This window comes from Equus caballus, chromosome 15 (assembly GCF_041296265.1).
Source record: "Equus caballus isolate H_3958 breed thoroughbred chromosome 15, TB-T2T, whole genome shotgun sequence".
Taxonomy (NCBI): Eukaryota; Metazoa; Chordata; class Mammalia; order Perissodactyla; family Equidae; genus Equus; species Equus caballus.
In genome coordinates, this window is record NC_091698.1 from 13,340,484 (window position 1) to 13,366,581 (window position 26,098).

The window sequence follows — 26,098 nt, forward strand, 5'->3', positions numbered from 1 at the left end:
TTTTGAGATTCTTATTCAATTTCTTCATATTTATCTATAAAACTTATTTGGCATCTTTCATCTTTTTACCATTTTCATCTTTTTAACTTTCGAAGGTTTAACTTTCCAAGAGACTATTTTTTAATGACGAGCTAACTGATGAATTTGTGCACCGACTGTTTTTTTGAGACTGAATATACAAATGGACAAAGGCCAGATCATATATGACAGTATAACTCTGACCCCCAACGTGGGAAGCAAACATCCCAAGAAGCCAAATCACAGCCCCTGCAGCATTCAGCACAGAACAGTCAGCACTTGGTCAGTAACTGCCAGTTTCCAAAACTCTCGTTCTGCTTTCAACACAGGACCGCCAGAGAAAGTCACATATGCTCCCTAAACCATCACATAGGATGCCTGCCTTCTACTTAGTGAGCTCCAGCTTCCCCGTGTCAACAACTTCCAATCAGGCCACCCCTCCCCCACTCCCCTGCCCTCTGCCACCCTCTCCCCTCCCTTTCCCTTCTCTCCTCTTCTTGTGCATGCAACAATCCTCTCCTGTCGCATTACAGTCTCTGCAATATTTTTAACGTGTGATAGAGCAGCTCCTCCCTCAGAGTTCTTCCTGGTCCATATTTTCCTAGCTTAGCTTATGCGTTTATTTTTTCCATGTAGGATCATTTATCTAACTCAACATAACAGCTCGTTAAAATTTTTATTGGCATTGTATTCAATTTATAAAGTAATGGGACTGACCATTTAATGAAACTTCCTAACTTAAAACATAGACTGACTTTCCATTTGCCAACTATTTTTAATTGAAATTTATAGTGTGATCGTCGTAGATTCTACACTGCTGTAAGGAATAACTCCAAAAGTTCCAGTGTACACTTTACCCAGTTCCTTACAATGATAACATTCTGCAGAACTACAGGACGATACCACAGCCAGCTTGTTGGCATTGATGCAATCCACTATCTTATTCAGATTTCTCCAGTTTTACTTGTACTAATTTGTTCCTGTGTATTTAGTTCTGTACAATTTTATCAGATGTGCAAGTTTCTGTATCCATCACAGCTAAAATAATGATCAGTTTTATCACTACAAGGTATTCTTGTATTGCCTATTAAAAAATCAATGGATGTTATTTTTTAGAGCAGTTTTACGTTTACAGCAAAATTTAATGAAATACACAGTGTTCTCATATAGTCCTTGCCCCCACATGTGCATAACCTTTCTGTTGTCAATATCCCTCATCAGAGTAGTATACTTTTCACAATTGATGAACATACATAGGCACACCATCATCACTCAAAGTCCATAATTTACATTAAGGTTCACTCGGTGTCAGAGATCACTAAGGTATAACTCTGTGGTCCATTTCTGGATTCTCTACTCTGTTCCATTGATTTATGTAGCTGTCCTACAATGAAAATGATGATGCTGTGATTACAGTATGTACAAGGCAATACTAAATATTGTTAAAGTGTTTACTGCCGCATTATTCTTCCTGTCATGATTGTTTTAGCTACTCTCAGCTATGTGCCTTTCTATATAAATTTTAGAAAAAGGTGTCTCTGTCTACAAACTGTGGTGGAATTTTTATTAGAATAATATTAGACCTATAGATCAATTTGGGGATAATTGAGACCTGTACTCATTATTCTATCCAGTAACATGGTGAGGACTGCAGAATTCTCAGCACATAACAACTCCTTCCAAACCCCCACACCAGGAGGAGACTCAACCACACTCTGGCATGGCTTCTAGCTGCATGAGTCTGTGTAACCGGAATGACTCCAGCCCACCATTAAAATGCCTTCCTGAGAGCTCAAAGCTGACAGAAAAATTTGCTATTTATTTTAGTCAACACCCAATTATAGGCCTCTGATACCCCTTCTTAGAGTATTTACTAAAGAGGGCTTACAACTGTAGATATGTATCTCTCACAATTCTCTAAAGGACCTAAGAGCCACTCCTTTGAAATACGATCATTAAGACAGATAGAGCCTCTTTCTCTCAACTTCTGAGTGAGGATAGAATCCTAACTTTGATAACTGCAAAGTAACGAACACAGTGGGTCTAATCACAGTTACGCTGACCAACCTTTGTACTTTTTCACTTCTTTGACTCTACTGAGCCCCTGAACCCTGCTCCTTCATTCCCTCTTTAAAATTCTAGATTCACCTCCGTACAAATCTGAGCGCAGCTCAGCTTCTGTCAGCTGTTACTGAATAAAATCTGCTTTCACCACTTTAACTAATTTCTGCTGCATTTGTCTTTGACAATAGTAAGGCTCTCAATTTATTTGCATCTTCTTTAATCACTGTAATCGGTATTTTATAATTTTCAGCATCAGATCCTGTACACATGTTCTTGAATTTATGCCTGAATATTTCATGTTCTTCAGAGTGGTTTTAAATAATACAGCATTTTCAAGTTTATCATCTGCAGGTTCATCATTAGTTGTAGAAATAAAATTGTCTTTTGTGTGTTGATCTTGTACTTTATACTTGGTGAACTTTTTTGTACTCACGTATTAGTTCTGATTTTTTTTTTTTTGTAGATTCCCAGAGATTTTTTACACAGACAACAATGAAACTAGGAATGGTTACATGTTTTCCTTTCTAAACTCTATGGTTTTTATTTCCTTTACTTCTGTTATTGCCAGAAGCTTCAGTATTTTGTCGAATAAGAGTAGTGAAAGTGGTATTCCTTTCCTTGTTCCTTATTGTGGGGAGAATCATTTAGTCTTTCCCTGTTAAGCATGAAGTAAACTGCGCATTTTCTGTAGATGACCTTCAACAAGTGAAAGTAGTTTCCATCTATTTCAAACTTGCTAGAAAATTTTATGACAAACAGGAGTTGGATTGTATCAAATGTTTTCTCTACATCTCTTGCTTATTAACAAGTCTTGCCCTTAAACAAATAGACAGCCAGTTATTTCTCTGGCCAAAATTGGTTTATCTGGGATTAGCAAAGAATAGCCATTTGGAGTGTGCAACCATGGCAAGCCATGCAGGAGCACCCAGCAAGGAAGAGAGGAGAAGCTCTTTTATCTCAGAGTGGGGAAAACTGTGGGGGCTATTGGACACAGTCTTGAGGGCAGTGGCTTTTCATCGGCAGACTTGTGACTGTCTCTCCTTGGGTTAGTTTCTGACTGGTCAGGAAGAGAAAGTCTTTATTCTTCCTGTTGCACTGCGCCTTTGACATAGGGCATGAGAACTCCCTCTATTAGCCTTCCAACACTATTTCAACTACGTTTCCGTTTATTAACTTTCACAGTCCCCATTTTGATTGCGATCTTTCTCTGAAAGCACTGTTGATCTGCAGTCAGATTTTTCCACTTTCAGTAGCCTCTCGTCCCTCGATGCCAGGAAGGAGCTTCTCTGGGAGTCATGTCCCAGGTTGGAGGAAAAACACACAGATTGGAAACCTATCGCAGCCACATTTGAGGAACACGGAGTGAGAGGAGGGAGAACTCTCTGGCACTTTTTACCTGAAGTTTGCATGTTATCAAGATCAGAGGCATTGGAGATGATCTGAAGTGTCATGTCATCCTCAAAGGTTTGGCAGACAAACTTCCAACAGACCTGGTCCAGACACCTTGGAAACCTTCGCATCAGATACTGTCTGCTTCCATTTGGAGAAATCTTTATTTTTAAGTCACCAAATGATGTGCAGTTCCCCCCAGAGTTTGTGCTTTCTTCAGGTGTGTCGCATGAATCCAAGTCTTGAGTTTTGTGGCAAAAAGCTTGGCTAGCAGCGCCCGACTGAGGAAAATACTATCATCTTGGTTGAGTTTTGTTAGTTTGAAAACATTGGTAAGTTGTTCCTTGTTTTCAAGTTGTTAAATTTATGAGAATGGAACTGTTTATATTATTTTCAATGGCTGAAGAACCTGCAGTGATCTATCCCTCTAGTGTGTCTCAGGCCTTTCAGGGTGAAGAGGCTTCCCCAAAGCTTCTTGAGGCAGAACCCTGTTTGCTGTTGGCCCCTAACAGCTTGAGTGCATCTGGGTTGGGGAGGAGACAGAGACTTCCAAGAACAAGTTGTTTCTTCTTGAAGGAATGCTGAAGATGCCCAAAGTATGGTACTTTGACATACAAATTATTTGGAGCCAAAAGCAATCGAGAGCCAGCAGATGCAGGAAAAAATCTTGATCTCCACCTTGACTGCTTTAAATGAAGGATAGACTTCCTCTTTGGAAAGGAAATTTATGTTTCTAAAGGAAATTTCCATTAGGAAAAGCATCTGCACCAGAAAGAGAATGACTCTTAGAGAATTTTTTTTTGAGGAAGATTAGCCCTGAGCTAACATTCCCCACCAACCCTCCTCTTTTTGCTTAAAAAGATTGGCCCTGAGCTAACATCCATGCTCATCCTCCTCTACTTTATACGTGGGATGCCTGCCACAGCATGGCTTGATAAGTGTTGTGTAGATCCGCACCTGGGATCTGAACTGGTGAACCCCAGGCCATCAAAGCAGAATGTGTGAATTTAACCCGTGTGCCACCAGGCCAGCCCCTAGAGAATTTTTTTTTTTTTTTGAGGAAGATTAGCCCTGAGCTAACTGCTGCCAATCCTCCTCTTTTTGCTGAGGAAGACTGCCCCTGAGCTAGCATCCATGCCCATCTTCCTCTGCTTTATGTGTGGGACACCTGCCACAGCCTGGCGTGCCAAGTAGTGCCATGTCTGCACCTGGGATCAGAACCGGCAAACCTCAGGCCACCAAAGTGGAACGTGCGCACTTAACCAGTGAACCATCAGGCCAACCCCTAGAGAATTTTTTTAACTGAGAGATTTATCTGCATAACAAGGCAAGCTTTATTTATTATACATTTTCTCCCCTCATCTTCCCATAATTTTTCTTCAGCCACTTCCTGCTGCTGCTCACCCAGATGGCTTCCTGCTTCCAAGCTCCCCCATGTGCACCCAGTGTGGACTGGACTTGCAACTGGCAGCTGGTGTGGAGCTGCCTGCTCGAGGGCTGCAGAGCACCATCCTAAGTCTCATCCCCAGCATGACCTACCTGGCCAGCAATACTCAGGATCTGCCACCACTGCACAGGATTGGGGCAGCTGCACTGATGGTTCAGATTGTGGGCAGTACCCAGCCCAATTCCCACTCACTTTTGTTGACCACACGCCTGTGCTGTTTGCAGATGGTACAGATTTAAAAGAGAAGTCATATCCTGCTGTTAAAGTGGAACTGTTGGACTGACTTGAGGGATTTTTCAACACCTGTAAAACTAAAGAGAAGCTGGGAGAATTATCAGATGAGCTCTACAAAAATGAACTACTATCGATTGAAATGTTGAATATACATGTCCCTGCAGCTGCTAAATTGAGACGTCTTTTAGACAGTTCTCCTAGGGAAGATTTACTAGACATTCTGACATCACTTATCCAAACAAGCAACAAAAACGCTCCAAATTTTAGATACTGTGACTCTGGAGGAAACTGTCCAAGATGATGATACCACTCCTGGTGAAACAAATGCAAGAATTGAAATTGCTTTAAAAAAACAGAAAACTTGGGGCCGGCCTGGTGGCACAGTGGTTAGGTTTGCATGTTCTCCTTCAGTGGCCCAAGGTTCGCCAGTTCAGATCCTGGGTGCAGACCTATGCACCACTCATCAAGCCATGCTGTGGCAGGAGTCCCACATATAATGTAGAGGAAGGTGGGCATGGATGTTAGCACAGGGCCAGTCTTCCTCAGCAAAAAGAGGAGGATTGGCGGTAGATGTTAGTCAGGGCTAATCTTCCTCAAAAAAAAAAAAATTATAACAATAAAACAGAAAAAGCGAGAAAGATGATAATAAATGCATTATATGAATATGCCTCAATAGGATTTCACACATCCTAGTTACTTTATTTTCTGGCACATTGTTACGGGATATCATGCAGGTGATTTCGATATATCCTGTGTGTTTTCCATGCGTGTCCGACACCTGATTCTGGCGTGTCCGGCAGGTAGTTTCAGTGAATCAGGCACCTGGTTCCGGCGTATCCAACAGGTGGTCCCGGCATGTCTGGTAGGCAATTCCAGCACATGTGACATGTGGTTCCGGCGTATCCGGCAGGGGATTTCGACGTGTCCGGCAGGTGGTTCCAGCATGTCCAGCACCTGGTTCTGGCATGTTTTGCAGGTGGTTCCGTCATGTCGGCACCTGGTTTTGGCATGTGCGACACCTGTGTCTGGTGTATCTGGCAGGTGGTACTCACAAGACTGGCAGGTGGTTCAGATGTGTCTGGCACCTGGTTTTGGCATGTGCGACACCTGCGTCTGGTGTATCCGGCAAGTGGTTCTCACAAGACTGACAGGTGGTTCAGCTGTGTCAAGCAGGTGGTTCTGGCATTTCAGGCACCTGGTTCTGGCCTCTGCTGTACCTGTTTCTGGTGTATCCATCACATGGTTCCAGCGTGGCTGGCACATGGTTCTGGCATATTCGGCAGGTGGCTTCAGCGTACTGGGTGCCTGGTTCCGGCGTATCTGACAGGGGGTTCCATGGTTTCTGGCAGGTGGCTCCTGCGTGTCTGGCATGTGGTTCCGGTACGCTCTGAATGTGGTTCCAGCGTGTCCGTCAGGTGGCTACCATGTGTCCAGGACCTGATTCCATCGTGTGCGGTTGGTACTTTCAGAGTGTCCAGGTGTTGGTTCCAGCATGTCTGGCCGTTGGTTCCCGCATGTCCAGGGGTGATTCCGGTGTGTCCAGCAGGTTGTTCCGGCCTTTTCCAGAAATTGCTTCTGGTGTACCCAGGACCTGGTTCTGGTGTATCCGGCAGGTGATTTTGGCGTGTCCAGCAGGTTGTTCCAATGTGTTACACTGGTGGTTCCGGCCTCCGTGGCAGGTGTTTGTGGCATGTCTGGCACCTGATTCTGGCGTATACGGCAGGTGGTTTCAGAGTATCTGGTACCTGGGTGCGGCACATCCAACAGGTGGTTCCGAAGTGTCTGGCAGGTGGTTCCGAAGTGTCTAGCATGTGGTTCTAGTACGTTCGGAAGATGGCTCAGGCGTGACCGTTGGGTGCTTCAGGCATGTGCGGGAGTTGGTTCTGGCGTGTCAGAGTCATGGTCCCAGCATGTCCGTCATTTGGTTCCAGGTGGTTCTGGCTTGTCTGGTGGGTGCTTCCAGTGTGTCTGGTGGGTCGTTCTGGCATGTCTGTGTGGTGGTTCCAGAGTGTGTGGCGGGTGGTTACGGAATGTCTACCAGGTTTTTCCAGCATCCAAGGTGCCTGGTTCCAGCGTATCAGGCAGGTGATTTTGGCGTGTCCAGCAGGTGGTTCAGGTCAGTCCGGGAGATGGTTCCGGCGTGTCCAACATGTGGTTCTGGCATATCTGAGAGGTGGCTCCGGTGTGTCCGGCAGGTGGTCCCGTTCTGTCTGGCACATGGTTACGGGGTATCATGCAGGTGATTTCAACGTGCCCTGTCGGTTGTCGAGGCCTGTCTGACACCTGGTTCTTGTGTGCCCGGCAGGTAGTTTCAGTGAATCAGGCACCTGGTTCTGGCATATCCAACAGGTGGTCCCAGCATGTCTGGTACATGATCCCCGCCTGTGCAGCACATGGTTCCGGCGTATCCGGCAGGTGATTTCGACGTGAGCGGCAGGTGGTTCCAGCATGTCAGGCACCTGGTTCTGGCATGTCTTGCAGGTGACTCACTCGTGTCTGGGACTTGGTTCTGGCATTTCTTTAAGGTGGTTCATTCATGTCCAGCACCTGGTTTTGGCGTGTGCAACACCTGTTTCTGGAGTTCTTGGCAGGTGGTTCTCACAAGACTGGCAGGTGCTTCAGGCGTGTCCAGCAGGTGGTTCTGGCATGTCGGGCACCTGATTCTGGCGTGCCCAGCATGTGGTTCCAGACTGTCTGTCAAGTGGTTCAAGCTGGTCTAGCAGGTGTTTCAGGTGTGTCCAGCAGCTGTTTCAGGTGTGTCCGGCACCTGGTTCTGGCCTGTGCTGGACCTGTTTCTGGTGTATCCGTCACATGGTTCCAGCGTGTCTGGCACATGGTTCTGGCATATTCGGTAGGTGGCTTCAGCATACTGGGAGCCTGGTTCCGGTGTATCTGACAGTTGGTTCCATGGTGTCTGGCAGGTGGTTCCTGTGTGTCTGGCATATGGTTCTGGTACATTCGAAAGGTGGTTCCGGCATGTCCAGCAGGTTGCAACAGTGTGTCTGGGACCTGATTCCATCCTGTCCGGTTGATGCTTTCAGAGTGTCCTGGCTTTGGTTCCGGCCTGTCTTGCAATTAGTTCCCACATGTCCGGTGGGTGATTCTGCCGCGTCTGGCAGATTTTCCAGCCTTTTCCAGAAATTGGTACTGGCGTATCCAGGACCTGGTTCCGGTGTATCTGGCAGGTGATTTTGGCGTATCCAGCCGGTTGTTCTGGCGTGTTAGGATGGTGGTTCCAGCTTGTGTGGCAGGTGTTTGTGGCGTGTCTGGCACCTGGTTCTGGCATATTTGGGAGGTGGTTTCAGTGTATCTGGTACTTGGTTCTGGGATATCCAACAGGTGGTTCCGAAGTGTGTGGCATGTGGTTCTGGTAGGTTCAGAAGACGGTTCCAGCCTGTCCGTTAGGTGCTTCCAGCATGTCTGGAAGTTGGTTCTGGTGTGTCAGACTCATGTTTCCAGTGTGTCCAGTGGGTGGTTCCAGGTGGATCTGGTGTGTCCGGTGAGTCTGCTGGGTCGTTATGGGATGTCTGTGTGGTGGTTCCAGAGTGTTCGGCGGGTGCTTTCGGCATGCCTGTTGGGTTTTTCCAGCCTCTAAGGTGCCTGGTTCAAGCATATCGAGCAGGTGAGTTCTTTCTCAGCTTCCTAAAGAGCTGGAAGCAAGACAGTTTGTGGCTTGTCTCCGCTTGAGGGACGGAGGCAGTGCTTTGTGCCATCCACCTCTCGAGCAATATAGGGCATGGTTGAGAGCAAATGGGCCTTTCTGACATAGGGGTTTTCTGGCACTCTCTCCATGAATGCACAAGGACAGTTGGTTAAAAGCCTCTTGTCTCTATCCTCCTAAGCTTGTGGAATCACAATCATTTGGGCCTTGGCCCCATTGCTTAAGGGGAAGATGTAGCCATCACCCCTGAGCCGGCTTGGCAAGAGGGAAATGTGGCAGAAGCAGAAGTTCTAAAGCAGCGAGTTAAGGGCTGGGAGGAAATGGCGTTCAGCTGCCTGTGTATGAGAGGTTCCCAATATGCTGTAAGAGCACTGTGGAAAGCGACTTCTTTCTCAGCTTCCTAAAGAGCTGGAAGCAAGATGGTTTGTGTCTTGTCTCCCCTTGAGGGATGGAGGCAGTGCTTTGTGCCTTCCACCTCTAGAGCAATGTAGGGCACGGCTGAGAGCAAAGGGGCCTTTCCTCCATAGGTGCTTTCTGACACTCTCTCCTCCAGTGCACAAAAGCGGTTGGTTAAAAGCCTATTGTCTCTCTCCTCCTAAGCATGTGGATGCACAATCATTCGGGCCTCAGCCTCCTTGCTTAAGGAGAAGATGTAGGCATTTTGTCTGAGCCGGGCTGGCAAGATGGAAATGCCCCAAAAGCAGAAGTTCTAAAGCAATGAGTTAAGGGCTCCAAATAAACAGCATTTCAGGTGCCTTTGTATGAGATGTTCAAGGTACACTATAAGAACAGTGTGGCAAGTGAGTTCTTTCTCAGCTTCCCAAAGAGCTGGAAGCAAGATGGATTATTGCTCATCTCCCCTTGAGGGTTGGAGGCAGTGTTTTGTGCCTTGCAATTTTAGGGCAATGTAGGACTCTGCTGAGCAAACTTGGCCTTTCTTCCATAGCTGCTTTGTGAACACTCTCTCCACCCATGCACAAGGGCAGCACGAGAGGTTGCCAGTATGCTGTAAGAGCACTGTGGGAAGCAAGTTTTTCTTAACTTCCAAAGAGTGGTTGGTTAAAATCCTATTGTCTCTCTCCTCCTAAGCATGTGGAAGGACAATCTTTCGTGCCTCGGCCGAATGATTCGGGCAGGACTTGTGTGACCCACCTGCCTTAAATGCTGGAACCAACTGTTGGACACTTCAGAAGCATCATCTGGAAATGGTGGAACCACCCACCGCAGATGTGAGAATCAGGTCCAAAACGTGCCAGAAGCACCTGCAGGACACACCAGAACCATCTGACTCTAACGCCAAAATCACCTGCCGGATACACAAGAACCACTTGATGGACGCTCCAGAATCACATGACGGGCATGAAAGAACCATCTCTCAGAGTGCCAGAACCATGTGCTGGAAATGCCGGAACCACATCACTGACAGACATGAACCACCTGCTGGACACTCCTGAACCACCTGCTTCACTCGCCGGAACCAGCATCTGGACAAGCCAAAATCACCTGCCGGATAACCTGGAACCAGGCCCCTTAGAAGCCGGAAAAAGCCAACAGACATGCCAGAAGCACCTGCCGCACACTCTGGAACCACCATACAGACATGCCTGAATGACCCGCCATACACACCAGAAGCACCCACCAGACACGCCAGAACCACCTGGAACCACCCGCCGGACACACTGGAACCATGACACTGACACGCCAGAACCACCTTGCAGACATGCCAGAAGCACCCAAAGGACATGCTGGAACCATCTTCCGAACGTACCAGAACCACATGCCAGACACACAGGAACCACCTGTCACACACTTCGCAACCACCTGTTGGATATGCCGAGACCATGTGCCAGATACACTGAAACCACCTCCCGAATACGCCAGAACCAGGTGCTGGCCATGCCACAAACACCTGCCAGACAAGCCGGAACCACCAGCCTAACACGCCAGCACAACCTGCCGGACATGCCAAAATCACCTGCTGGATAAACCGGAACCAGGTCCTAGATACGCCAGAACCAATTTCCAGAAAAGGCCAGAGCAACCTGCCAGACAGCCTGGAATCCCCCGCCAGGCATGCGGGAACCAACTGTCAAACACGCCGGAACCAACACCTGGACACACTGAACGCACCAACCACACACGAAGGAATCAGGTTCCGGACACATGGTAGCCACCAGTCGGACACGCCGGAACCACCTTCAGAACATACTGGAACCATATGCCAGACACACAGGAACTACCTGCCAGACACCACGGAACCAATGGTCAGATACGATGGAACCAGGCGCCCAGTACGCTGAAGGCACCTGCTGAACACGCCCAAACACTGTGCTGGACATGCCAGATCCATATGATGGATACACCAGAAACAGGTCCAGCACAGGCCAGAACCAGGTTCCAGAAACAGCTGAAACAGCGGCTGGATACACCTGAACCACCTGTTAGACCAGCCTGAACCACTAGATGGAGAATCCTGAACCACATGCCAGGCACACTGTAACCAGGTGCCCGACACGCCAGAACCACCTTCTGGACACGTCTGAACCACCTACAAGTCTTGTGAGAACCACCTGCCGGATACACCAGATACAGGTGTCGCACACACCGAAACCAGGTGATGGACATGACTGACCACCTGCAAGACATGCCAGAACCAGACATGCCAGATGGGGAAGAGGTGATTTTGGGGGAGAGGAGCTTTGTAGATTTCTCACTTGGGCACTTACCTGTTTTGTTCTCCATCCAGGTTTTTTCTGGGAGCAAGTTCTTGAGAAACCTATAATGAAAAGTATGAGCTATCTACATAGGGAGAACTCAGACTTCGTTCAGCAATTCCCTGGGCGTCTGGAGACTCGATAGAATACATTTTTCTTTTTCCATTGCCAACACCCATGCCCATTCAGGCCTATGTGAGTTTTTACAATGCTCCTCCAACTGGTCTCCAAGCCTCCAGAGTGCCTCATTTCTCTTCATCGTAGAGGACAATAGCAGATCAATGTTTCTGAGGCATGGCTCCACCAGTGCCCTCTCTGATGCGGAAACCTTCCTCTCACTGCCTACCTGATAGACTCCAACTCTCTGCCTTAGCACTCAAGGGCCCCTCCGCCTTTCATGTATCCCACAGTCCTGCCAAACCGAACAGTACCCACTACCCAAAAACACACATTGCATTCTTCTCTTTCACCTCTGCCTGATCAGATGATGGACTTGAAACAAAGCCATCATTTGCTAGTTAAGTGACTTTTGCACAGGTCATTTCACCTCCCTGACCCTCAGTTTCTGCACATATAAGTGATGAATAGTAAGATTCACCTCATATTGTTCTTATAAAGAATTAAAATTGACTTAGAGAGCATATGAAAAAACAGCTGGCTCCCTGCCTGACATGCTGCAGTCACCAATAATTATTCGGATCTAAATATTGGCTCATGCCATGCCCTGCTTCTTTTCCTATTAAAACCTTATCCTTCAAAAATCGGTGTGTACCCTTTCTTGAAAACCAGCCCAAGGTGTAAACTGAAGTTCATTTTCCTAAGCTGCTCAGTAACATTTATAACGCAAAGTCTAATGCGTTAGATCAGTTTTTTTTTTTTAAGCAAAAGAAGCTAACTCTGGCTAACTTCAGTTTTCTTATTAAAGAAATTGACTAGAAGGATTTACGGTAACTCACATAACTGAAGGGAATTTTTGAAAAAATCAATAAACAAAAAGCAAAAATAAGCTTTGGAAGACACAATAGAGCACAGTGTATAGTTATTATTACTGCCGTTCACCAAATATTGTCGGCTCTTCTCTGGCACACAGAAGGGATGTATCTTCTTGGCCCCTTAAAGTCAAATGTGACTTTGTGAGCCTTTGGCAAATGAAACTTGAGCAAAAATGAGGCTGTCTCTTCCAGACAAACCTTTGGCAAACAGTAGGAGTGTGTTTTTCCTGCCTGGCAGTTGTGCAAGAAGTTGGATCGAGCATCTTTTAGCTGCCATCTACTCAATCCTCCAGACTGAACAAGGATAATACAGAGCCAGCCCCTGATGACATGGAGCATGTTCGAGAAATAAACCTTGGTCATTTATAGCTGAGACTTAGGAGTTTGTTGTGAATACAGCACAACATGGACTATCTGACTGATGAAAACATATGTAGGGGAGGAAGACATTTCCTCTTCCCAAGTGTGGGTTCGTCTGGCTGGAGAATGAATTAAATTCACATGAGACAGAAAAGCAAGAGAAAATTAAACAAAGCTTTATGAGGAACCGTGGCCCGGTGCCTTTCTTCCTGAAGGAAGAAAGGGCACCAAAGAAGTGGGGTGCACATAGTGGTTATATACCGCCAAGTGGGGTGTTTCACATGTGATTGAAATGTCCCTCCCACAATAGTCACAAGATTGCCCTGTCGGCACAGTCCTTGATGGAGACAGCAGGCAGTGGTCTGCTATCTCGGTGCACAGTGGGCGTAGCAGGACTCAAGTCGATTGTCTGGAGCTGGGCGGTCACAGGTGAGCTCAGCAATCAGTTCCCAGCCTAAGGAAAGATGCTTAATCCTTAAGAAATGCCAACGTTGGGAGGGGGAGGAAAGTCAGTTAAAGGAGGTTACCAGACTAGCACAATAAAATGCAGATTTAAGTCCTTGCCTTTGGTATTGATTAAGAGTTTTTAGAGAGAAGGTCATCTCCTTTCTTCTTCCTGGTACAGAGAGGGAGGCAACTTTTACAGATAGAGATTTACCTTACAAATGTAAATGTGCCCTAACAAAGGGCAAGTTCCATTCCTCCTTCCCTGCCCCAGTTTATCAAAAGCAATCAGCCTCAAATAATCCTGATGCCAAAGAGACATATCTTGGGGTGGCCATTTCCAGGTCCCCACACATACATATTACCAATTTCCTGTGCTGTTGACCAAAATGACTTCAGTGAGCCAATATTAGAATTCCTTTTCACAAAGGTGGATAAGTGACAGATTAGAATTCTACACTGTCCCAGGAGTGTAGACAGATACCATGCTTATATATAGCAAAAATATTTCCTCATTTTGTCCTTTACCTGTCAATAAAAAAGTATATCTATAGAAATCTGGAGGTAAAGCTCCAGACAAAACCAACATGGTGACAAGGAGGAACATTACATACTTGTAAAAGGAGCGACAGATGAGAAAATAATAATAATGGCTGGGAACTTATAGAACCTTGCATTGAAAGGGATCTCATATGGAACTCAGGAAATATTTATAGCTGAAAGCACTACATGACAAAATCTGGTGGATGGAATTAAACAATACTTAGAAGAAAGATACCTTCAACATACGTATCTAAAAAGAAAAATTAGAAACCAATGAGCTACTTGTTCAAGAAGCTAGACAAAGAGCAAGACAGTAAAGTCAGGAAGAAAGGAAATGAGAAAGAGAAATGCGAAACCTTTGTTTCTATTTATTTGCTCTTTATTTATTGCTATGGACTGAATTCTCTCTCCCCACCATTCATATATGGAAGCCCTGACCCCTCCTTGTGACCATGTGCAGACACAAGGTCTTTAGGAAGTAATTATGGTGAAAATGAAGTCATAATGGTGGAACCTAAATCAGATAGGACTGTGGCCTCATCAGAAGTGGAAGAGATCTCTCTTTCTGTTTCTTCACACGCATACACACACCCCGCCATCTGAGGACTCAGCGAGAAGGGGACCTTATGCAAGCTGAGGAGAGAGCCCTCGCCAGAACCTGACCATGCTGGCATCCTGATCTCAGGCTTCCAGCCCCCAGAATGGTGAGAAAATAAATTTCTGTTGTTTAAGTCACCCACGCTATGGCATTTTGTTATGGGAACCCAAGCTAAGACGCTTATCTTTCACAGTTTGTTCCTAGGTTCTGGTACCAATTCCAATGTGTGTGGGGTTGTGGGTCGGGGGAGTCCCCCCCACCAACAAGCAATTCTTGGGACACCAGCTGGGTGTCCTATAATTCAACTCGATTCTGACACTATGTACCCAGAGACAGCATCACATCCCACAGGTTAAGGGTTCAGTCCCACAAGACCGCCCCCACTGCAGGTGCCAAGAGCAAGTCTAGGCTGTCGCCTATGCTTCTGATCAACTGGCTGTCAGTAAGAGGTTCTCAAGATTCTCTACTCCGGTTCGACGAATTTGCTAGGGCGGCTCACAGAACTCAGAGAAACCTCTTACTTACTAGATTACCTGTTTATTAGAAAAGGATATGACTCGGGAATAGCTCGATGGAACAGACGCACAGGGCAAGACATGGGGAAAGGGCACTGAGCTTCCACGCCCTCTCCAGGTAACCACTCTCCCAGAACCTGCACATGGTCACCAACCTGGATGCTCTTGGAAATCTGTCCTTTTGGGTTTTTATGCATAAGCCGTTTATTTATTCTCTTACCCTCAGCTGCTGTTTTTCCTTCCCCATTTATAGCCCAAAGCCAATCAAAGAAGGACATGTGCAGTGTGATGCTGTTCCTGTACATTTTTTAAGTGCACAACAATGTAAGAATTTGTTAACGGAGACATACACATGTATGTCTTGACTATGCATAAAAATGTAATCTTTTGTTAATGGAGCCATGCACATGGATATTCTTGGAATCATAAAGAATGTAATTAATTTTAGCATATTGATACCTATGATGAGGGAGGGAGGAGAACGGGATGGAAATGTGAATTTTAGGTGTGACGGCAACATTTTGCTTCTTAAAAACAGAGATATCGTTGTGGGCTGAATCATGTCCCTGAAAATTCATATGTTGAAGTCCTAACTCCAGGACCTCAAAATAGGGCTGTATTTGGAGAGAGGGCCTCTAAAGAGGTAATTAAGGTAAAGTGAGGTCACATGGGTAGGCTCCAATCCAATGTGACTGATACTCACGTAAGAAGAGAAGATTAGAACTCAGACACACACAGAGGGAAGACCGTGTGAGGACACAGGGAGAAGCGGCCGGGGAGAGAGGCCTCAGAAGAGACTATACCGGCCAACGCCTTGATCTTGAACTTCAGCCTCCAGAACCATGAGAAAATAAATGTCTATTGTTTAAGCCACCCTACGTGTGGTATTTTGTCATGGCAGCCCCAGCAAATGAATGCAACATCGGAAGCAAATAGGGCAGAATTGAACGTCTGTTCTTTCTGGGTATTGGGGCCGGAGATAGAGGTCATACTATGTACTCTTCTGCATATTTGAAATATTTCCATAATAGTTAAGAAAATAACAAGCAGATCCCGAAAAAGAATAACCAGAGAGTAGAAATTTATGTGTGATTACCTTACAGGCCAAGGTGGGTTTCGTGTTGGGCAGGTGGTTCTCTGCCACAGGGTGTGTCAGTCACCCATGAATTCCCGTCTCTTGGCTCTGCCATTCCTGATGCCTGTATCATTGTCTGCAACCAATCTGCACAAGGAGAAAGAAGGAACACGGAGAAGACACACCTGCTTTCAAAAGTTCCAACCTGGAAATGGCACACACCACTTCCACTCCCATTGCATTGGCTGAAACATAGTCACACGCCACACCTCACTGCAAGTTGCTGGGTGACTGCCTTCCTGGGCACCCAGGACAAGGATGTGGACAAACAGCCAGTAGTCCCACCCACAATGTCATCAGGTTGACCCTGGTCTTCATGCTGCTGCTCAGTCTACAGCGTGTCTGCCAGGTCTATGGTTAGGGTTTAGATATTTTACAAAGGCGCGGGGTTGGGGGTCATGGTTTGGGACTTCAAAGAGGAGGAAGCCAATTCACAAGGAGACAGAAAACCAAATGTTTGCTGGGCCATCTCTAAACAAATGAGAGAGAACTTGTGTAAAATGGGCCCGGCTAGGTACCTTCTTCTCTACCACATCTAGAGTTCCCTACGTTGACAGCTCCTTCCTGGAACAGGTCTTCTGTCTTAAATTCTTTTAGGCAGTTAGGGGCGAGGCCAAAGTTTCTTTTATATATAAATTTTATGTGTATATATGTAATTTATAGAACTAAATAAATGAATTTAAATATAGATACAATGGATTATATATTCTATTATATATCACTATTAATATATATTATATATATATAGATAATCTCCTTGGTTCTCCAGAGAACCCTGACAAATACAGGAGGAGTTAATATTCTTTTATCGATGGAATTTACATTTAATCACTTGAAATTCTTAGTTATGACATTGTTATGGCTTGCAAGGAAGTGTCCTTTTCAGTGTTTCATTTAGAGGCCTCAAGATACCAATTTCAAAAAGTTTCCCATTTTATTTGGTTTGATAGGCTTTTTCCAATTGAGTGCACAGATAAACCAATTTAGGAATTTCAAAGGAGCCCCATTTAGGCCAGTGAGGCTTTAAATCACCCTGAGTAATCTGAGCTCAGTGGGACAAAAATCTACATGTAGAAGGTCTGTATTCTTTAAAGACAAAACCAGCAGGAGTCCCAGAGTGGGGCTGTTCTTTGGTGGTCCTCTTAGAAAATGGATTTCTCATTTGTATGAACTTACCAAAGGATCAAAGGCCCAAAAAAGGAGTGAAAGAAACAGAAGTTTCTAACAAAGCTGACCATGGAAGGATGGCCAGAACCACTATCAAAGGACGCCTACATAAAGAGTCTGGACCTCTACCAAAAATGGGAGGTCTAGGCCCAGGAGGACTTACCACCAGGCACCAGAGCCACCAGGAGGAGACGACAGAGCACAAAAGATTCTTTGCAGGCACCTTGCTTGTGTCTGTGAAGTGGCACCAGAATTGAAGGTCAGTAGCTAGGGATCCCACTTCTGTCACCATGTAAAGTCAGCAAATAAGAGGCATAAACTGCAAAAGAACCAAAAAGTTTATTTGGGGTCTCAAGAATTGCAATTCAGGAGATGTAGATTCGAGTAGAAGCTCAAATGTGCTCCTAGGAAGACAAAGGAGGCAGGGGTAGATAAAAGGAAAGGACACAGGCTTACAAAGGTCTACAGTGAACAGATAATGACTGGTTCTGGCATGGGGTGAGCTGACTTGCCAGAACATAGTTGGTCCTAGGCAGACTGCCCCTTCTTGGAATGAGGAAACACTTCAAGATGTGACCTCTGCTGTCAGGTAAAGCTCAAAAGTTCAGTTAACATCTGGTGGTGGATGTGGTGTACAAGCATAAGCCCCACTTCCTTAATGGCCTCCCAGCTCCATTTTAGAAGCCTTGAAAATGGTACTCCATTTTGTCATTGTCATCCACCACAGTCACGCACCACGTAACAATATTAACGATGTTTCGGTCACTAATGGGCCACATATATGACAGTGGTCCCATACGGGTAGCACCACATAGCCTGGGTGTGTAGTAGGCTCTACCACTTAGGTTTGTGTAAGTACACTGTGTGATGTTCACACAACAGTGAAAGTACCTAATGATGCATTTCTCAAAACATGTCCCTTTCATTAAGTGAGGTATGCCCGTACTGATTTTAGTCTTGTGAATGTTGAATAACGAATCATTCATTTCAATTATTGGAGTCAGCCCCACTGGCTGAAGACGGTAAAGGCTGACTGAAGCAAAAAACTAAAATTTGTTATTCAACATTCACAAAAACAAATGAGTAAAGAACTTTAAGTTCTATATCAGGGTTCATGTAAGGCAAAAACATTCTAAAGGAAAGATGGATTTGAGGACATATATGATTCTGAGTGTAAATGTCTGGGTACAAGCAAAAATTCCAGGGAGCATTTCAGACTTTCGAGGCAGTGGAATTGGTGAAACCAAAGTCAAGCTCTCCAAACAGTCAAGGGGGCCCAGGTAATATCTGGAGTACAGGCGGAACAGGCAGAAAATTCCATTAATGTAATTGTATGATATGATGAACGGACAGAGTTGGAAAATAGGATGGCAGGGTAGGGCAGAGGGACCTGGAGGGCCCAGGATGGATGGAGAGATCAGCTGGGCTGGTGGGGGGAAGGGGCCATGGGCACACCCTCTTCATGTCCCCTCCCCCACCCTCTGAAACCCTTTGTGACACTTCAGTGCTCTGTGATGCAGGCCTGGGATTATAGGCAAGTGTGGACACTCTCAGAGCTCAGTTGCCTCAGGCAGCCTTGCGATTCAGAAAATGGAGTTCAGTCAATGGAATGTTCTCTCATTTCTGAATAGCCACACTGAGTTGTTTTTGAGCATCTGCTCGACATTCTTAGATAGTGACCACAACCTCACCATCGTGTGTGGGTTGTGGTTGCTTCTTCTGTTCCTGTGCTTCCTGGTGGGGATTCCATCTTTACCAACCTTCTGGAAAACCAAAATCTACCAAAAGGTAAGGATCCCTGGGCAAGCCACCAACAGGGATTTTTTATTGTTGTTTCCATTTCCAGTCCCACATTTTTAAATGAGTTGGTCCAGAGAGACTCCTAAGATGGCAAGTCTGAATAGAGGATAGAACATCATCCTTCTAGGGGAATAGGCCAGGCAGGACTAGGGGTTCAGCTGGGACTGTTTCCCATTTAAAACTCACAGACCATCTGGGTGTGGTGGAGGATTCCTGGATAAAACCCCATCACTGATTTCACGGCCCTGCATTGGGTTATTTAGAGAGTTTGGGATCTGTGTAGGAGAACACTGTTCCCAACACTGGATCATGAGTCACATTCCCATGTCGGGAGTCATTCGACCAAACCGTCCTTTGTATTGGGCAGATCAGGAGAGCAGGGCTGAGCCTCTGAGCAGACACTGGAGTGTGAGCTCTGTCCCAGGATACAGGGTCCCATCTGAGGAAGCACAGATGTGACTGTGGGCCTCAGAGGCTATGCCCTCCTTGAGCAGAGGACTTCTGACTGAGAATACCAAGTGTGGACTCCAGCCAAAAATCCTCCTTCGAGTTTTTCAAAGAAGGAAAAATTGAAAGTATCTTATCACCTTTAGAAATTCAGAAAGGGAAAGAACACAAAGTGCTAGTAATAAAAATGGAGAGTGACATTAATCTTGGATGAATATCTGAGTTTCCTAGAGAGAGGAGCAAGCCAACTAAGTCCTCGCTCCTCATTCTTTTCTTTTTGTTCTCAGCGTCAGGGCAGAGCCAAGAGGAGAAGAAGAGGTGGAACATCAAGTGGTAAGGTTCCACCTATCCCACCTGAGCTCTCCAAGGGTGACCCTTCCTGTCCTCTCCATGAGGTCCCAGGTCCATGGTCTCTGAGGATGTCAGTCGCTAGATAGAGTCCCTCTCAGAAGATAGAGGCCTCAGAGGAAAGGCTCATGGGAAGGTAGTCAGAACCCGAGACATTTCTCAGATTCCTGCTCTGCCCAGCTCTGGGCATGAAGCAGTGATGGGCCTGGACAATGGGTGTTGCCCAGTGGGTGGCTGTGGGAGAAGTCAAGAGTCAGAACTTCTGTCTCCTGACCTTGTGAAACTACGTTGACTTCCTGGATGATCAGACTCCTCGAGGTAACCATTGACCTATGTTCCTCACATGGTGGTTTTGAACATCCCATGGGATAATGTATGTGACAGTACTTTATAAATGAAGCAACAAACACATGTGAACCTTATTAATATTATCATTGACCGTTTGACCACATCTACTGATTCTTGGGGCTTTCAGAGTTAACAGCCCGTTAATATCCCAAGGGTCTCCCATAAAGGGACTCCTGTGTAACACCTATGCTTCTACCTTTATTACATGTAATTCACTCTTCTGGTTTCCCAGGTTGGAGAAATTACCAGAGGGAAACAGAGGAGAAAAGGAGGCTAATTTCTATTCTGAAAAGGTGACTAGTCTTTTCTTTCCTGATCCCTCTTTAACACGTTCTCTGCAATTCCAGGGATTCAGTACAGCCTGCAGTAGTCATGGGAGGGGTTTGCCATAGGAACGGGTATGTGAATGAAGGCCTTGGGGTGAGGGCTGCTGAGTGTATGGTGAAGTCATAGACGTGGGGCATTGTGAAGGGGCAGCAGGCTTCAGGTGGCCCCTCCCCTGACAGGCCAGCAGGTCCTCCTTTCCTTGTTCTGGTCCTGGCTACAGTTTTCTACTTCCTGTCTCCCGCAGGCCCCTAGGCCGGCCTCTCGATACCACCCGCTTTCGTCAACTATTATGCCCAGACCCCTCCTGTGAGGTCTGTAATAGCACAACTGCTGAGATCAATCGGCTCCTGGAGGACCTGGAAGATGATACCGCCTCTGTGTCCTCTATGGCTTCCACAGCTTCTGGGACTGAGTCATCATTCACTCTGTCCTCTGCCTTCTCAGAAGTCCCTCCAGGAGACCTAACACCATCCCCTCCACCTGACCCTTCCCCACCGCCCCCCTCCGTCCTCTCACCTTACCCAATGACACCCTTAGCTGACTTTCTTTCACCCTCACCACCGGGTCACTCTATGCCACCAGAGCCTTTTCCTCCCTTGGAGTCCAACTTCCCAGCAGACCGTTCCCCACCCCAACCCCTTGCCCTTCCCCCTCTCCTACCACATGACACCCAGGCAACGGGTCCTATTCTCCAACCAGAGGCCACTCTGTCTCTGAATACGATCTTCTCTCTTGACCGCACCCTTTCCCAAGATATTAACCCCTTACCAAATTTGTCCCAGATAATCAATCCCACTGATCCACTGGCTTGTCATCACACACCACCAAGCCTGTCTGTCTCACCACCGACAGACCACCCTTTAACTGTGACTCAATCTAAATCGGTTTCCATCTTATTGAAGTCTGTTCCAGAGAACTCATCTCCAGATAGCCCTGGTGGGTTGTCCACTTACGTCCCAACAATCAGAGGCACTGACCATTCAAGCCTGTCAATTTCAGAATTATCCTGGTGGCAAGCTTGTGCCAAAGACTTGTTCTTAGCACCTTCCACCTTGGCACCATGTGATTTTAATCGAGAGTTTCTTGCCCTCCATTCTTCAGAGTCCTCTCTGGAGAGACACCCTACAGCTAACCTTATAGAGCCTGGTAACCTCTCATTTCTCAGCCCTCGTGTCCTGGCACTCCTGGAGAGACAAGTCCAAAAGAGGAGGGATTTCCTGATGTGGAAGGAAAAGGATAAGGAGAAGGGTTCTTTTCCAAAAAAACTTAGGCCAGGCCACCAACTAAATCCTTCAGGGAAAATGTTAGAGTCAAATGCTGATGAGTGTGACTTAGCATTCTCCCCTCCTTTTTGGAGCAGTGCAGGCAAACCAAAGGAGCTGCACATGCATGAGCAGCCCCCATATCCTAAAATCTTGGAGGACCATTTACAGGAAAAATGTATGCAGCTCTTCTGGGGTCTCCCATCTCTGCATAGCGAGTCCTTGCCCTCTGCTATCCGTGACTCAAGTGACTGCACCACAATCTTCCTTTTTAATACCATCTCAAATGCCTCCATGGGCCAAGAATCCCCAGTACCTCTCCATCGCCCACCTCCATCCTTGCCTGAGATCCAGCCCCAACCCTTGCCTCAAACCCTGCCCCAATCCCAGTCCCTACCTCTCACTCAGGTCAAGTCCCAGGCCCACCTTAAATCCCCACTCCCAATCCTACCATCTGGTCCTCTACCCCAGATAAGGATCTGTGGAGTGTGTCACCATAGACCCCAGGATGAATCAGAGTCTCTCACCTCATCTGAAATTCGACAGCTGGAATGGAAAGTGTTGCAGAAGCAACAGGAAAGTTTGTGGGGTTCCCCCTCTGTAGTCCAAAGATCTCAGGAAGAATTTTGTTCTTCAGCTCCCAACTTTCCTTACCATCAGGCCTCCCAGGCCCATGCCTCCATCTCCGTCCTTCCCGTAGAGTTTCCTCTCAGTGATGAGCTGAGGAAGAAACTGGAACATCACCTTCGAAAGAGGCTCATCCAACACCGGTGGGGCCTACCCCGCAGGATCTGTGAGTGTCTGTCACTGATGATGCCTCCAAGAGATTTCTCAGAGATAGCTAAGTCAGAGAGCAATCGTGGACTCTCACGGATCTCGGTGAGCAAAGATCTAAATGTTGGATTGAGCCAATCCAAAAGCTTCCATGAGAGGGGTTCAGAACTGCTTCAGGTAGAGAAGGAGATGGGGAAGGATCAGGGGCATAGCCCAGAGAACGGCCCAAAAGCTCATCTGTTGAGTGACCCAGAGCGCTCTTCAGATAAGGATCCGGCATATGACTCTGAGAAAGACCTAAATAGTCACGTGGCAAGTCTGTCAGGGAAACATTCAAGGGCCTTGGAGGAAAGTCTAGATCAGAAACAACTTGAAAATGTCCTGAAAGCACATTTGAGCAAGAAGTTTGAGGAAATCAGTGAGGCTCGGCTCCCTGGGACGGTGCGCAGTTCATGGCATGCCAGCAAGCAGACATTGCTGCTTTCTGACAAATCCCGCACCCAAATAACACAGAGGAGTTTGCCACCTTCAGTGGGTGGGGACTCCTCCCTGAATACCTTCCAGGAGCTTTGCTTCATTGATTCCAGTGCACAACAGATGATGGAAACCCATATTAAAAGCTTTCGTATGAGAATGGAGTGGGGCCTTCCCTGCAGGGTCCTTGAATCCATACAGGCGTTTAAATCGGAAGATGCTGCATCCCAGTCCTTGACCTATTTCTACTGTCCCCCCTCAAATAACCCAACTTTGGAAGTGGACTCCAAATCCGAGGGCTTCGAGCCCCATAGAGGAAGCTCTAAATCTGTTCTTCAAGAAAAAGCGGAAACAACAAATTCAGCCCTGGTCCTGGATCGTCTTTGCCCTGCTACTTCACCTATGGGCAGGCAAGGACAAGGGGTGCCGAGACAATCACCCTCTGGTATCAACCAAGAGATTGCAGAGGTTGTTCAGAGGAGTCAGGGTGCCAGGCAGACTCATCTGCCTGTCACATGTGGCATCACAGGCAAAGCGAGTCAGAAATTTACTCAGCTAGGCAACAGATGCCCCCCAGAGCTGCCTGCAAGGCAAGCTGGTGCCAAACATGAGACAAAGGATGAGAGAGTGAGTCCCAGTGATAGAAGAGAAGGGCGACAGGACAAAAAGATGAAGTCGGAACCCTTTTCCGTGCACAGCACGGCCAGGGACATATTCAGGGCCAAGGAGCTCAACGCTCTGCAGTCAAAAACTGCTAATGTGTTGACAACCAGCAAGCCAGGAAGCTCCCAAAGGATACGTGAGAATCACAGTAAAATAGAAATTACTGGGACCAATGAAAGCCCTGCACCAAAAAGACAAGTTCCCCAAGACCCGAAGTCATCGGATCTTAAGGAACATCTGTTTAGGGAATTAAAGGCGAAACTAGAGATGAGGAATCAGAGCCAGGTCCAAGGCCAACACACTGACAGGTCCCCTGCCTCAGAGAGTTTGACTTACAAGGCCTCACTGACTCATGCCCACGGTGTCTCCAGTGGGGACATGGGAGCTTCCCAGGTGCTGCATGTCCATCTGGAGGACACTGGGATCAGCAGGAAGCAGCGGCAGGAGCCTTGGGTCCCCAAGAAAGACCGAAAGAGGTACGAGGATAAGAAATTCCCACCAGCTACAATGAGAGTGAGCCCTCCGGGCACTAACAAAGAAGAGCTTGGTGGAGGGGATGCAGGGTTGGGGACATCCCAACCTACAAGAAAGAGTTTCCCTACTCAGATCACAGCATCAGAGGAGACGCGTGGGAGCAAGTCTTCCCAGACCTCATCACAGAAGGCACAGCCTCCTCCTGAAAGTCTGTTCAGAAAAAAGATGAACCACATTTTTCAATGGCTTCGTCCTGGGACAAAAGGCAAAAACCAAGAACATCCCCAGGAAAAGGGCAGCCCCATATCATCTGCACAGAGCAGAGGCCTGGTTAAAGGGAGAGCTGCCGTTACTGGGACCACCACGGCTCAGAAGACCAGGACGGTTCCTGGGAAGTTCCCAGTGGAGAAACTGGGGCAGCGGTGTGCAGCAGAGGTCACCCGCCCTCAAGAGCCCCTTCCTTCCCTGAGGAAGTTTGTGAAAACTGACCAGAAGGCAGAAGAGCAGGCCCAGGCAGAGCCCGTCCAGGGGCATCCTTCCAACTACAGGGCTCCCTCCTGTAAAGTGCCAAGCACCAAGTCCTGCCACCAAGAAGTTGTCTTTGCTGGCCAGAATTATCCTACATGTTCTAGACGGATCAGAGACCAGAACAGACACCCTCAGAAAGTCATGGCGTTTAAAGATCAGCTATTGGATCAGAAGCGTCCCTTATCTGTGCCCCGCAGGGAGCATGTGCCCCATCCAAGCTCCACCTGCAGGCGTCAAGCCGGCCCAGGGGCCTCCAGCTGTTCTCACCACTGCTAAAGGCACTATGTTTAGGGATCCGTCTCTATGCCAACAGAAAACGCTTTTCCAGCGTTTCGAGAGCGGAAAATTTCCCACCGCAAAATAATTCCTTCTTGTGGAGAATATTAATTCTCCCCAATAAATGATTCTCTAATAATAGTGATGTCTTTTCTGTGTCCTGTGTTGGGGGCATGGGTTTCAGGTAACTCAGGGCTTGTGCTTAGGGAAAAGGAGGAGTGAGTTCAGCTCTTACTGATTGCTTCCTCTGGCTTCTAAAAGGTCACCAGTGCTCTGGAGCTCTTGTTGACAAAGAGATATCACGTGCCCCCAAAAGCCCATTTCCTCCCTGATGAAGTTTGAGGAGGTCGGCTCTGCCTCCTGCCTCTTCGCTTAGCCTTAACGAAAGTGTAGAGCAGCCCACACCTTCCGCTCACTGAATGTTTTACATCCTTCAGAGAGTAGGGAAGACAGGTGTTCTCTATCCGAAGAGGGTCAAGAATAGGTATGCAATTCATAAAACAACAATGAAGAAAAAACAGTGGCTTCATCATGATTTAGAGGTCAGTGACCAGAGGACCCCACAGGTGGGTGAACCCTGAATGGGATTTGGGGGGTGGGGGAGGGTATTGCTGCAGTGGATCCTGGGCTGGTGGGGGAGGGGCTAGGAACAGCACAGACGCGCCTTAAGAATCTGTACTGCGAGTCATATTAATGTGTTAGGGAAGAATACTTTAAACTTTACATTGAGGTTTCCCTACTGGAAAGTCACCTGGGGGAAGTGGTTCCCCTCTGTAGGTATTTCTTCAGACTGCCAAATGATATTTTGTTGCAGAGCAAAAGCATCACTCAGCTGCCAGTAGTAACAATGTTGACCAGGTAGCCACCTACCTCCCAGGATAAAATAAAGCTGAGAGTGAGGAAAAGATGACTTGGAGTAAGCGAGGAGGGAAGAAAAAATGAAGAGGGGAAAGGAGGACCTTGCTGGTAGAACAAAGCTTTATGCCTCATCATCCATATGGTGACCCTGTCCTGTTCCCCCCGCCCCCTCCTCAATCTGATCCAGGCATCACCACCTTGAGGCTGATCCAGGCACTGCACAGCACACTGATGCCTT

General features: G+C 47.0%; 1 protein-coding gene and 1 long non-coding RNA gene across 40 annotated transcripts in view; one reads left to right on the forward strand and one right to left on the reverse strand.

Moving 5' to 3' along the window:
• The window catches only part of LOC138917617 (ral guanine nucleotide dissociation stimulator-like), a 94,035-nt gene that overhangs the window by 17,245 nt on the left and 50,692 nt on the right, over nucleotides 1–26,098 (reverse strand). For 32 of the 39 annotated variants that reach the window (XR_011425830.1, XR_011425831.1, XR_011425828.1 and 29 more), the window contains 3 exons: nucleotides 17,445–17,600; nucleotides 16,076–16,201; nucleotides 11,540–11,589 (listed from right to left, as the gene is read on the reverse strand). The gene's annotated coding sequence lies outside the window, so the exon portion shown is untranslated. Of the gene's footprint in view, nucleotides 1–5,105; nucleotides 5,230–11,539; nucleotides 11,590–16,075; nucleotides 16,202–17,444; nucleotides 17,601–26,098 lie in introns of those variants that run through there. The other 7 variants (XR_011425800.1, XR_011425799.1, XR_011425801.1 and 4 more) reach the window with 3 other exon arrangements.
• On the forward strand, nucleotides 18,822–25,143 carry LOC138917620 (uncharacterized). The gene is made up of 4 exons (XR_011425850.1): nucleotides 18,822–19,069; nucleotides 19,816–19,861; nucleotides 20,457–20,517; nucleotides 20,796–25,143. It is a non-coding gene; the product is annotated as an uncharacterized lncRNA (long non-coding RNA).